The sequence below is a fragment of the Acanthochromis polyacanthus genome, chromosome 7, assembly GCF_021347895.1.
Source record: "Acanthochromis polyacanthus isolate Apoly-LR-REF ecotype Palm Island chromosome 7, KAUST_Apoly_ChrSc, whole genome shotgun sequence".
NCBI classification, from domain to species: domain Eukaryota; kingdom Metazoa; phylum Chordata; class Actinopteri; family Pomacentridae; genus Acanthochromis; species Acanthochromis polyacanthus.
In genome coordinates, this window is record NC_067119.1 from 10,045,963 (window position 1) to 10,058,914 (window position 12,952).

Below are 12,952 nucleotides of genomic sequence, written 5' to 3' on the forward strand. Positions count from 1 at the left end.
ACTCATTCTAAAGTTACTTAAAAGGAGCAAATGAATGACGGTAAGCTTTGAAAAGTCGGGCTCCAGCCTTATCGTAGCAGCAGAGCCAAGAGAAAACAAAATGTCATCACTTAGTCATCATACTGCAGGTCAACTGAAGAGCAAAATCAAACATTGTTGAAGGAAAGATATCTTTGTGCAATGATAATTGCTAATCAAACCAAACCATTAATTCAGTTTAGTATCTGAATCTCCAGCAGTTAAGGACCTCACCAACCTGTCCAAGGCTTCTTCTCATTCATTATCTGTTCGTCACTTCTTTAGTTTTGTCTCTGCCCTCAGCCTAACTGATCGAAGTAGATGACTGCTCTCCCTGAACCCGGTTCTGACAAGTTTTTTGTCTCTGTTGCCAAGAGCCTGCTCAAAGGGAATAACTGGATTTATTGGGTTTCTATTTTTAATCATGGCATGGTCTTGAAATTGTCATGTGAAGTGGCCTGAGGTGCATTTATGCAGTTATTTGGAGCTACTATGTAAGCAAAAGTGAATTACTTTGGATTAATCAAACTAAGTGAAGTTAATTCATGTTTTTACAGTGGCAGGCGAGCTTGTGGTTTTTGTTCAATGAACCAGAACATGATTTACAGATTCTGAAACTTTTAATGTTACCTTATGAAAATGACAGCAGGACACCATTTAGTAAATAGCACTCTTTATTGAAATGTGTTTTTGTTTATAGTTAGTATATATATATATTCCCAGAACCAGCAAAAAAAAAAAAAAAAAACATGACGAGGCAAGGAGCAACCTTTGAAATGGAAGAAAACTCAAAGAATCTGTTATGTTAAATGTTAAGACTCTTGAGTTTGGATGATTTATTACCACTTTTACTAGGTGGTGGTGATGTATGATACTACTTTAACTGTTTAGCCAATTTTATTCACCACAAAGCCTGGATCATGAATACAGTTGTGTTAAAGGTTCCCAAACATCCTCTATCTGCTTCCGTCATACAGTAATCAAACGAACACGTCACAAAAGTAAAAAAATATAAACCTCTCCCTTTCCCACTTAAATATCCTCACATCAAAAGCATTTGAGAAAACTTTCACATTAAAAAGGAATTGGTGATAGAATATTAGTTTACTGGTCATGTAAAGTAGCACTCTGTGGAAAGTCTAATGAGAAAATAAGTCAACCGAGTTAGAACAGTTTAGGCAGTCAGACATCAAAATTCAGATATACTGCACTAGAAACTGGGGTGGTGAGATCATGGGTTTAAAAAAAATGCAAATAGAAAATATTCGCAAATGATCTGTGCCTTTGCTGCAGCAGCTTTGTCCTCTCTTTCTGATCTGCAAAGTTAAAGTCTGTGTAAAGCACAAATACATGGTTTCCATGTTTGTCACATCAACCATACAGCCAATTAGGAATGACTAAAAACAAAGAAATGAAATTAGGTTTCAAATCTGAAGGAAATGTTTGGCATCTCTCAAATTTGAGAGAGAACTGTGTGGCTGTAGCTCAGTTTCTTTTCATTAAAATTCTGTTTAAAACTATCCATTAATGGGGCTGGGGGGGGGGGGGGGGGGGGGGGAGGAAATCGCAGGGTGACACTTTATCTACCATCATTACAACTTGCTAGCTAGCTGGCTAGGCCTTCATTCCATTAAAGCTTTTTCTGTGGTTACAAAACTAAATTCCCATTACAGCTCACTTCAAGTTTCTTATGAATGAAGAGATGAATAAAAGGTGGACTGATTTTGTGAAGAACCACACTGATAAATAGCTGAAAATTCACATTGATGTTTGCTTCTTACAGCATGTAACTTTACAAACTTTCATTGGAGACATCTGGGATAAACATAAAATCCCAGTGTAAGCCATACTGATGCATATAAACAGCTACTCAGTTTTACATGCTCTAGCATTAGTTAATGTTACATGAAAATGATGCTAGGCTACATTACATTAGGGCAGTATGAAGCTATGACTTTTTCCCCCACACCTAAAAAGTCCTGAACACAGTTTAAATGTGTAACTCCATAATTCAGCACTACATAGTTCACTTAGCAATTATAGTGTAGCATCTGTGTTCAATTCCGCTTGATTTCAGCTTAATGAGAATGCACTTTGCCCTACTAGAAGGGCAAAGTAAAGATGGTCCAAAGAATAAGGAGGAGGCCATCGATCCCAGCAGGGAAATCTTCAAGCTCAGTTGGTGATGGATGCCTGCTGAAGAAACAAGACAGAAAGGGAGGGTAAATTCATTATTAAAGGCATGATAATGGATGCAGATAGGTCTTGGGTGGACGAGATGCAGCTGCAAGCACAACAAGAGGGATGAGAGGGAGGTTTGGTTGAGCATTGCCTCATAGTCAGCGCAATCGATGATGATGTAGTGTGGTATTTTTTTGGGTAAGATGTGCACCACTTCATGTGATCTCATAGAGACACCAAAGGAGGATGTTAAGTTCAGAGGAGTTTAAATATATAAAGATCTTGTTCATGAGTGATGGCACATGGAACGAACATAGACAAAGGGATTGGGGCAACATTAGCAGTAAAGCAGGCGTTGTACTGGGCCACTGTGGTTTATTTGATCTACGTTCCAACCCTCATCAATGGTCTGTTAGGTCTGGATAATAACTGAAAAAATGAGGTCATGGATAACCTGGCAATAGCCAGATTAATAATTGTGTAGTACTTGATAGTACTCCACAATATCAATCTGGGACCGCTCCATGTAAATCCGTTCGGAGGAAAGAGGCACGGATTGGACAATGCAACAGTATGTCCCGCCTCTGACAGGTTTGTTTTTAGCCAATCGCGGGATCTTCACAACGAGCGGAGCCAATCGGTAGATTAGACTCTTACCAAAACCCGTAGGTAAAAAAGCACAAACATCTTTACCATCCAGAAATGCACAAAGCGCCTCTCGTTCTTCCTCCAAAGAAGCAATAGGAGATTCAGCTAAAACTGACTTAATAGCACCATCCACACGATCGTTGTCCTCCGTTGCCGTGTTTGTTTTGAGCTACTGGTGCTTGGTGTCGTCTTCACACCCGGATATCCCGCCCCACACACGAATACTGCTGCGTGATTGGCCCGTGCCAACTTGGCTCTCTCCGAACAGTGAAAGCGGGAGCGGTACAAGATGCTTTCTTGAGAGATTTGTGAACTCGCAAATATCGCGAGAAAGCAACTTGCTGGCAAGGTTAGGTCATGGATGCAAGCTGCCAAAATGAGTTTCTTCAGTAGAGCATCTGGGTTCACACTGCAAGATGTTGTGATAGCTTTAAGACGCAATAAGCTCAGAGTAGAGTTCCCACTTCTGTTTGTCTAAATGAGCCACCTGAGGTGGTTTGAGCATCTGATTAGGGCGCCTCCAGGTTGCCTTTCTTTAAAAACTATTTTGGGCACATCCAACTGGAAGGAGACCCTAAGGTAGACCCAAAACCTGCTGGAGAATTAACAACTCATCTGGCCTGGGACCACCTTGGAATCATCCAGGAGGAATTGGAAAACGTTGCTATGAAGAGGGACATCTGGATTCCCATGGCTTGGCCTGCTGTCACCGTGACCTGACTCCAAATAAATGAAAAGGGAAATTATTTTGATCTTTTCAAAGCGGCTCCTGTGAGCCTGCATGCAGTTTTGGAGGTTGAAAGATCGGATCTGTAAACATCACATCACTGAATAACTTTGTCAGGTCAGATTAATGTCCAAGTCCAGATTCTTGGGGGTAAATTGGCCAGAAATGTATTAACTTCTCACAGATTTAGTGAATTAAAATGATCTAAAAGCCAGTGTAACTTCAACTATGCAGACACCGGGGACCTAATTTATTTATCGTATACCTCAGTTTATGGCAGATTTATTTCTATTTTTTATTTAAATAAGAAAAAATGTGAGTGAATATTAACCTTTAATACTATTATTTTATTGTGTCTCTATATTACTAAACTGTTGTTAATGATGTCCAGCTATAATTGTCTGCATTACAAAGAACCACCGCAATAATTGTAAGTAATTTCACCAGGAATAGCAGCTCTTCTGTTTGGTCCAGACTGAAATATGTCTACAAGCGGACATCCTGAGGATGACGGTGGTCTCTCAGCCTTTCTCCTATGGTTACCAGCTGGTCAGTGTTCTCCCTTATGCATTGTCAGATCTCAGCTGGATGATTGGGTATTGAATTTGGGGCAGATCAAGATTCATGACTTTGGTGATTTGCATCACAATGGTGTTAATATGAATGGTTCTGAGTGAAATTCCTCAACAACCGCTGTATGGTTTGACATAAAATTTGATGCAAAGTCTATAAACTGGCAAACCTAATGCATGCTGGGAAGCCTTCGAGTAACTAAACACTGAAGAACAGGATCTTCATTTTTGCAAATCTATGCGACGGTCAAGTGCCCATGAAACAGATTTTGATGCCATTTCTCCTGTTCAATGTAAGAGATTAGGAGCACACACTCACATTAATTACTTGTAGGCATAGGCGTCAGTTTAGGTGGGGATGTGTCCCCCCCACTTTTTGTCAGGGGTCGTTTTGTCTCCAACACATTCAAATTCTTCACATGTAAGCCGTTGTAAACCCAGTTATTTTCAGCAGTATAGAAAATTCCGACGCTCCTGAACGCACCATCCGCACTCAGCCGAGAGTTGCACAGACATGCAGCACACCTTCGTGAGGTTAAAAAAAAAAACGTGCAAATGCTAAATTTGCGCCCGTGCCAAATGGAAGCTCCGACCAGAGGCGTGCAAGGGCAAAATTTCGGCCCGGGAGAATTAGTACTATAGCGGCCCACAGACACCTCTAACTGCATGTACTGATAGCTCAACAGGTTCAGCCTCCGCCTTTGGTGTGGTGGTTGTGAGTTTGAGCCCAGCTTGTGGCATTTTGCCGCCGTTCTTCGACAGTTTCTCAAAGTGCTGTCTTACCAACGACACGGAAGCATATGAGAAAAGCAGGCGTGCCGCACCAATGCTAAACTTTGATCTCAAGTAGAGGGCCACAAAATATCGTCCCACGGGCCGCAGTTGGCCCGCGAGTTTGAGACCCATGATTTAAAGCATTATTATTATTATTATTATTATATGACTGGAGCGGCCCAACGGGGATATCCCCGGTGTTCCCGATTACCCAGCACGCCACCCAGGGTGTGCATTTCCATCTGACAATAGCTGTGGTCTCCATCCCCCCCACTTTTAAAAACAAACTGATACCCTTGCTTGTAGGTTTATCTGAAGCCAATGCAAGGCATCAGCAACAACCTTATAAGATTTGTCCACCTCAGACAGTTTAGCCAGATAAACTCTTTAAAAAGCATTTTTGCCAGAAATTAGGGCTGCAAATTTTACATACATAATTTTTTGGGAAAAACTTGACATCAATGAAGCGTAGAGAACTTTTAAACCTGAGATGTAAATGAGCCTGGTTGATAAACCCTGTTTTTTTGTACTAGCAGTTCTCACATTTCGTATTTGCTTGGATACATAAAACCCTAGACTGTGCATGCTGATATACATCTACATTCTGCACAAATGCTCAGTGACTAGTACAGATTTTACTTTAAAACTGGGGAAATATTTTCAGAACACACACAAAAGAGGATGCATGCAAGAGATGAAAAAAGATGTATTAAAAGCAGTTTCTATTTGAATGATTATAACATACCTCTAATTGACACGGCTGTGAGACACTCGATCAGACTCATTTGGGGACTGACCAAGCTCCAAAGATCTGTTTGGCTTGATGCAGATGTATCGCTGGGGTGAAACCACAGATTCCAGAAGGTAAAGGTCTCCACTTCCGTTGTTTATCCTCTTAAACCAATGACTGTCAGGCATTGCCTGGCTATCAGACCACTCCAACAACTGCGAACACACAAAACACAGCATTTAGTAATGATTCAATTTTAAACAGAAAAAGAGACAATGTGCAAAATAATTAGTTTTCAGTTAATCTGCCAGCTATAATGAACCCTTTTGAGTTGTACCCAGAATCTATCATTTAGTCCTATGAAAAGTTTGCTTTGTCTTCCTGTAAGACGATAAATCAATTAAGTGACAGATGCAGTCAGCGTGGCAAACTCGCAACTGACTGAAGTGAAGCAAACCGCTATCATAATCCTGAAAACTCAGGATACAACCTAAAATTACTTTGCTAATGCAAATCATGCTTTGCAGTACTTGTGTTTGTACCACACCACCTGCCAGACTAACAATATAAATGGTAAAAATGTTGTTCAGAGGCTCATCTTTTTGACCTAATGTCTGCCATTTAAGCAGTGGCAAAGCGGCTAATCGCTACTTGTAACACATTTCTTCTACGGATATATCTCATCATAGCAACTCAGCTGGAAAACTCCTCATGGTTCTTGCAGCAGTCTCTTTACAATGATAGATATGGTAAGTAATCAAGAACAGAGGAAAAAAAAATGACATTGGTTTACTGTTATTTAGTACAGCGTTTCTTGCTTTTTACAGCTCTGTCCATAGTTTATACTGAAAAGCAAGCATGTCTGCATGTGTACTGCTTATTGGTTGTGTTAAATGTTTGCATTTACCTTCAAGGTGTTTTTCTCCACCTTTGGAGAGAAGTGCTTTTCAGAATCGGGGAATTGGAAGGCCATCTCGACATTTCCATTAGAGCAGTCTGCAGTCTGCTTCCCAGGGGCAGTTTTACATCTACGTTGTAGTATGATCACAGTTTCTAAGGACGGAGACAAATTCAATGTCTTAACTTTAAACCGACGGCAGTAACACACAATCCATCGAGCACAGACAGTCCATGCACTCTTGGCTGATGTTACAGTATTGGTTTTCTGTCCTTTTATTCAGTCATTTGTTCTAGTTTGCATTTAAAGCACCCGTCATTGATTCTTCTGCCTTTTCAGAGAAGCTACTCTCACCTGTCCACTCCCCATTCCCTCACAACTCTATCTTGCATGTGTCTAGATATATACACTATATTGACAAAGGTGTTGGGACACCCCTCCAAATAATTGAATTCAGGTGTTCCAATCACTTCCATGGTCACAGGTGCATAAAAACAAAGACCAAGACATGCAAACTGCTTCTGCAAACATTTGTGAAAGAATGGGTCGCTCTCAAGCTCAGCGAGTTCAAGCGTGGTACTGTGATAGGATATCACCTGTGGGCAAGTCCCTTCGTGACATTTTCTCGATATTAAGTATTCCACGGTCAGCTGTTAGTGGTATTACAACAAAGTGGAAGCAACAGGGAACAACAGTTACTCAGCCACCTCATGGCAAGCCATGTAAAATCCCAGAGAGGAGTCAACGGATGCTGAGGCGCTCAGTGTTCAGGAATCGCAACTTTCTGCAGAGTCAATCGCGACAGACCTTCAAACTTCATGTGGCCTTCAGATTAGCTCATAAACTGTGGATAGAGAGCTTCATGGAATGGGTTTCCATGGCTGAGTAGCTGCATCCAAGCCTTACATCAGCAAGGAAAATGCAAAGCAGCAGATGCATGTTGTAAGGCAGCCACCACTGGACTCTAAAGCAGCAGAGATGTGTTCTTTGGAGTGATGAATCACACTTCTGTCTGGCAATCCAATGGACCAGTCTGGGTGTGGCGGCTGCCAGGAGAACGGTACTTACTTGCAGGGCCGGCCCTAGGACTTTGGTGGCCCTAAGCAAGATTTTTTTGTGGCCCCAAAACATGCACAGGGCAACTACCAAATCACGTGCAGAGCTTGTAATTGGGTTAAAACACACATGCACATGATAAACAGCAAATATTTAGTTTTTTAAAAAATGTATCCTAGACAGGGACAAAATGCGAATCATTGTGATGTGGCCCCCTCTAGTGGATGTGGCTATAAACAACGGCATAGAGTGTTTATGCCAGCGGCCGGCCCTGCTTACTTGACTGCATTGTGCCAAGTACAAAGTTTGGTGAGGGTGGGGAATTGTTTTTCAGGGGGTTGGGCTTGGCTCCAAAGTACCAGTGAGCTCTTAATGCTTCAGCATACCAAGACATTTTGGACAATTCCATGTTCAAAACTTTGAGGAAACAGTTTGGGGATGGACCCTTCTATATATGTCCTTACATTTTCTTGTAGGACTTTTGGAGTAAGTTTAACAACAGTGTCAATTATTACCTCCGCCAAGGAGGTTATGTGACACCCGGCGTTTGTGTATCTGTCTGTCAGCAAGATAACTCAAAAACGCCTGGGCAGATTCACATGAAATTTTGAGGGGATGTAGAGTATGGTAAGAGGAAGAGCCGATTTAATTTTGGTGGTAATCCGGAAAGGATCTGGGATTCTGGATCACTTTGAATTTTTAGTATGTGGTCCAAAATAGGACAAAAACATCATAGGTTAGTATGTTGTCCAACAAATGGGAGCAAGGTGTCCAGATAGCTCAACTGGTTAAGAAGGTGAATCGTAAATAGAACTGTGTCAGAGATGCAGGTTTGATTCCAGCTCATGATCCTTTACTGCATGGGTTTCCTGTTTTCCTCTCTATCCTTGGCGGAGGTCTGCACTCTCTGAGTGCTTTTCTAGTATTAGCTATAACATTCCTTTACAAATCAAATCTGAAGAGGAGGATAGCACCAGTAAAATAAGATACTGACTTAAAGTCCTCAATTTGGGCAATCCATGTTGGCAGAAATCTGCTGTTGAACAGGAAAACCGCCCATAAGGGACACTTCCGCCAATACTCAAGAACACAATGTGATATCAGAAGTTCGTGCAGCACCAGCAAATTTTTGGAGCAAATTTGTAGTCGAGGGGGAAATATGGTGCCATTGAATAAACACTCTGCCAGACTGTTTTGCTCTGTCTGCTTGAATCCCATTGTGTTTTTATCCTTGCATGTGGATTTAGATTTCCATCTCAGCCTGGTTCCTGTGCTTTGGCTGCCCGCCCACTTTATGCCACACTGCCTTTTGCCTTTTAAACTCACCTCATGTATGCTGCTGTTGGATCCTCAAACTAAATACCCACAATGAATATGCTTAATGTCACAATCACATACAGCAAAAAGGCTTGAGCTTCTGTTTTTACTGAATCCATTCATCACTTTGTTTAGAGACATGTCTGTGCACACCTCTGCCTCGACATTCATTACTGTGGACAATTTCACTCACCACTGGATAACATCTCTAGTAAAAACATCTGTTTTTAAAGCACTAAACAGCAGAACTTCTCTGTCAAACCTGGCCAAGCTAATAGTTAACATTGGGAGTGTGCGTGCACTGACTTTGGGAAAATTGCTTTTATTTTAGTAGATCTATTTAAAACCATGATCAGAGACGCCACTGCTTTTCTGTTGTTCTTGCTTTCCTGTCTATTCTCTTTGGTTGTACTTTCAGCATAATTTAAACTGCCCGAAAAGTCTTGGGATTTCAATAAAGGTTAAATGGAAAAAAAAAAAAGAAAAAAAAAAAAGAACTGTACAGTTCTTACCTGCATTTTGAGACTCAACAACGTACAGCTTCGGTTCACTTCCATCCTGCTCGACTTTCACGTACTTTCCCTCATTCATCAGGCAATATGTTTTAGATTCACTCATGTTGTGTCTTTAGTGGGTTCTGCCATGAGAAGGACACAAGAAAAGGATTCAGTCTTCGGCACTAGGGAAAACTGATACAGACCATTGCCGTTATTCGCTGCACAGAACAAAAAAAGTTTAGTTTTGTGCAGTTTTTAACTCAGAATGATGATATGTTTCTAATAGTATCTGCAGAGAACGACTTCTTTAGATTGAAGCAGTGGCAGGTTTACAGTGTCTTCTTTTGAGAGTGGATCAGCTTTTCATTTTATTACACAAATGTGAAATTTTTTAGTATTTAACAAAGAAATCTCCTACTGGCACACTAATACAGAAACAGAAATCACCACCCAAGACCAAAAAACAACTATTTATCAATCTCAACTGCTGCTACTGACTAAATTCTGTTTTCAGGTGAAAAGTCATGAAATGGTGAGAAATGCAGATCACAGCCGTCATGTATAAAAACACTAACCTGACTAATTTCAGGAGGGGGAACTGAAGACGGTGAGTAACTTTTCGCTCGTCAAATACAAAAACAAAAAAGAGCTGAGTGAGTTTGTTCACAGGGCTGCTGTGCATCGCTCACAAAACATGGAAAAGCTACAAAATCGCAACCAAGAGTTCTGCAGAGCCAGAGCTCCCTGGCCACAGCGCAAAGTTATTAGTAAAAATATAGCTTATGATGGGAACATGGGTTTTTTTTTTTTTCTGTTGTAGCTTGTCTTTTTACAGTCAGCGTATACATTGTTACTTTTTTCTTTGATTTTACTTGTTCTATGTAACTTAAAGCAAGGAAAAACTGTAAAATAACTCTTGGGTGTTTATTATAATGACAAATATATCCAAATTAATGATTTTTTATTTATTAGCTTTTTTGCTGACTTAAATGCATAAAATAAATTATATTGTTTGTAAAAAACACTGATTTTTGTTGTGGGCATTCTTTTCAGTCAATATACTGTATTTTGTAATTTTATTAGCTATTTTCTGTAAAACAGTAAAAAAAAAAGAATTATTCTTTAGTCCTTAATTTAGTTTTAAAATACTTTATTTGCAAATACAGGAAGAAAAACAGTAATTTCATGGTTGAATATTCTTAAAGAACAAATTATTATTCCTACAAAGGAAGGCTTTTTTTAAAAAAAATTTTCAGGGAAATCAGGTAAAATCTGTAAAATAATAACTGTTCAAAAATGTTGCTTTTAAAAACATGTGTAGCTAAACTAAGAGGTGTGAGTATTTATTCTTCCCCACTAAAGCTACAAACTGCAGACTAGAACTAGAAAAGCACTCGGAGAGCGCATACCTCCGCCATGCCGTGTGTTTGTTTGTTTGTCCATCCCTGTGTCTGTTAACAGCATAACTCAAAAAGTCATGGACGGATTTTCACCAAATTTTTACAGGATGTCCGGAAGAGCAAGAGTATGAATCGATTAGATTTTGGAGGTGATCGGATCACCGTCTGGATCAAGGATTTTTTTCCCTCTCAATTATCCTTCAACCTTCAAAAAAAAAATCCTGGATCCAGACGGTGATCCGGATCACCTCCAAAATCTAATCGATTCTTACTCTTGCTCTTCCGGACATCCTGTAAAAATTTGGTGAAAATCCGTCCATGACTTTTTGAGTTATGCTGTTAACAGACAAACAGACACACACACACACAGACGGACAGACAAACAAACTCCGGTGATTACATAACCTCCTGGCGGAGGTAATTATTACTCTCAGCTGAGCTGCAGAATGACAGGAATGCTTCCAGCTTGGTAACTAGTCCTGCATTTGTTTTACCACATTTTTCACAGTGCTGTTTTTGTATTTGCTGAATAAAAACAGAAAAAATGTGCATTAATTTAGAATATTCAGTCAAAGATGACTGCAAAGCCAGTATGCATGTAGAAAAGAGCGCGACAGTGACTCACTTTCAGTGGCGAGAGTACCCTCGGAGTTGTGAAGTGGATCCTGTGGCTGAGAAAAGTCGCTGCTTCTTCACGCTGCTGGAGACTATTTAAGTACCCGGACCTGACGCAGCTGAACACAAAATACAGGAGGGAGGGGGGAGCAACCGGGAGCAAAGCCCGTCTGCACAAATGTTGTTGTCAATTAACTCCACCTAATCGTCTTTTCCATGAACAAAGAAATATGTGTTGTGTTTCTTAAAGAGCAGCTGCTGAATTTTTCCTGCACCCTTACTGTGCAGTTTTCTGACATTATCTCTCCTTGTTGCCTCCTGAAATTAAGAACCTCTTGAAACAACCCTAGGGGTAAGAATGAACAGTAAAATTGTGCGTAATTACGCACAAAGTTAATGTGAAACGTGGGTTTTTCATTTACAGATTGTGCCCAAAATGCTTCTGGAAACAAACCGCAACAGTTAATCGACCATTCTGATAGAAGATTAATGGTTTGAGTAATTATTTAAAGAAAATAGAGTGCAAATTCTATGATTCCAGTTCCTTAATTGTGAATATTTTCTAGTTTCTTTCTTCCTCTATGACACCAAACTGAATATCTTTGTTATCCTGAGCTTTGGGAATTGGAATAACATTTTTCACTAATTTCTGACATTTTATAGATGATAAACTAATCAACAAATTACCAGAAACTAACAGTAAGTCTCATTTGCAGCTCTTTTGAAACCAAACTACATAAATCAGCTGCTTTTACTTTCCTGTTTTCATTGCTTCCACAGCTGTTTCAAATCACTCCTCTGATTCAGCAGCGGTGACGCCAAGCAGCTGCTGGAAATTTACGTCAAATGTTCATCAGAGAATAAACCAAAAAGGAGTGTCTTTATTTAAGACTATCCAGAAAACAGCACAAATATTTTTAAAAAAAAAATCATCATCATCTATACGTCACTAGGGTCGCTGGAGCCTGCAGCTGACACCCTGGACAGGTCACCAGTCTGTCGCAGGGCTACATATACAGACACACAATGACACATTCACAATCCGTAATCAATAACCTCAGCATATTTTTTAGACTGTGGGAGGAAGCTGGAGTACCTGGAGAAAACCCACGCATGCACAGGGAGAACATGCAAACTCCATGCAGAAAGATCCCAGGCCCACGCCGGGATTTGAACCGGGATCGTCTTGCCTCTTGCTACAAGGTGAAAGTGCTAACCACTAAGAGACCTTTGACAAACTCTCCCTCTAGTGGCTAATAGTGAGTGCTGAGTGATTTGGTGTGGTGGTGAAGGCACAGCATGTTTGATGAATCAACAATAAAGGGAAATTTATTGTGGGTCAAGTACTTTCCTTTCATCACACTTTTTTTTTTTTTTACAACTCTCATTTCCCTCATTTCTAGGAAATACAGATTCAGAGGTTTCAAAGTTTCTGGAGAACTTGAGACTGTAAAAGTACAAAGAGTGACTAAAACAGCACACATATCTATCTCATTTTTATTTCATGTGTGAGTTTGTG

At 40.2% G+C, this 12,952-nt stretch overlaps 1 long non-coding RNA gene across 1 annotated transcript; it reads right to left on the bottom strand.

The window, feature by feature from the left end:
• Positions 1 to 693: 693 nt before the first annotated feature.
• Positions 694 to 11,564, bottom strand: LOC110960457 (uncharacterized). The gene is made up of 5 exons (XR_002596303.2): positions 11,444 to 11,564; positions 9,434 to 9,558; positions 6,558 to 6,703; positions 5,666 to 5,865; positions 694 to 2,214 (listed from the first exon to the last, which is right to left on the bottom strand). It is a non-coding gene; the product is annotated as an uncharacterized LOC110960457 (long non-coding RNA).
• Positions 11,565 to 12,952: the final 1,388 nt, after the last annotated feature.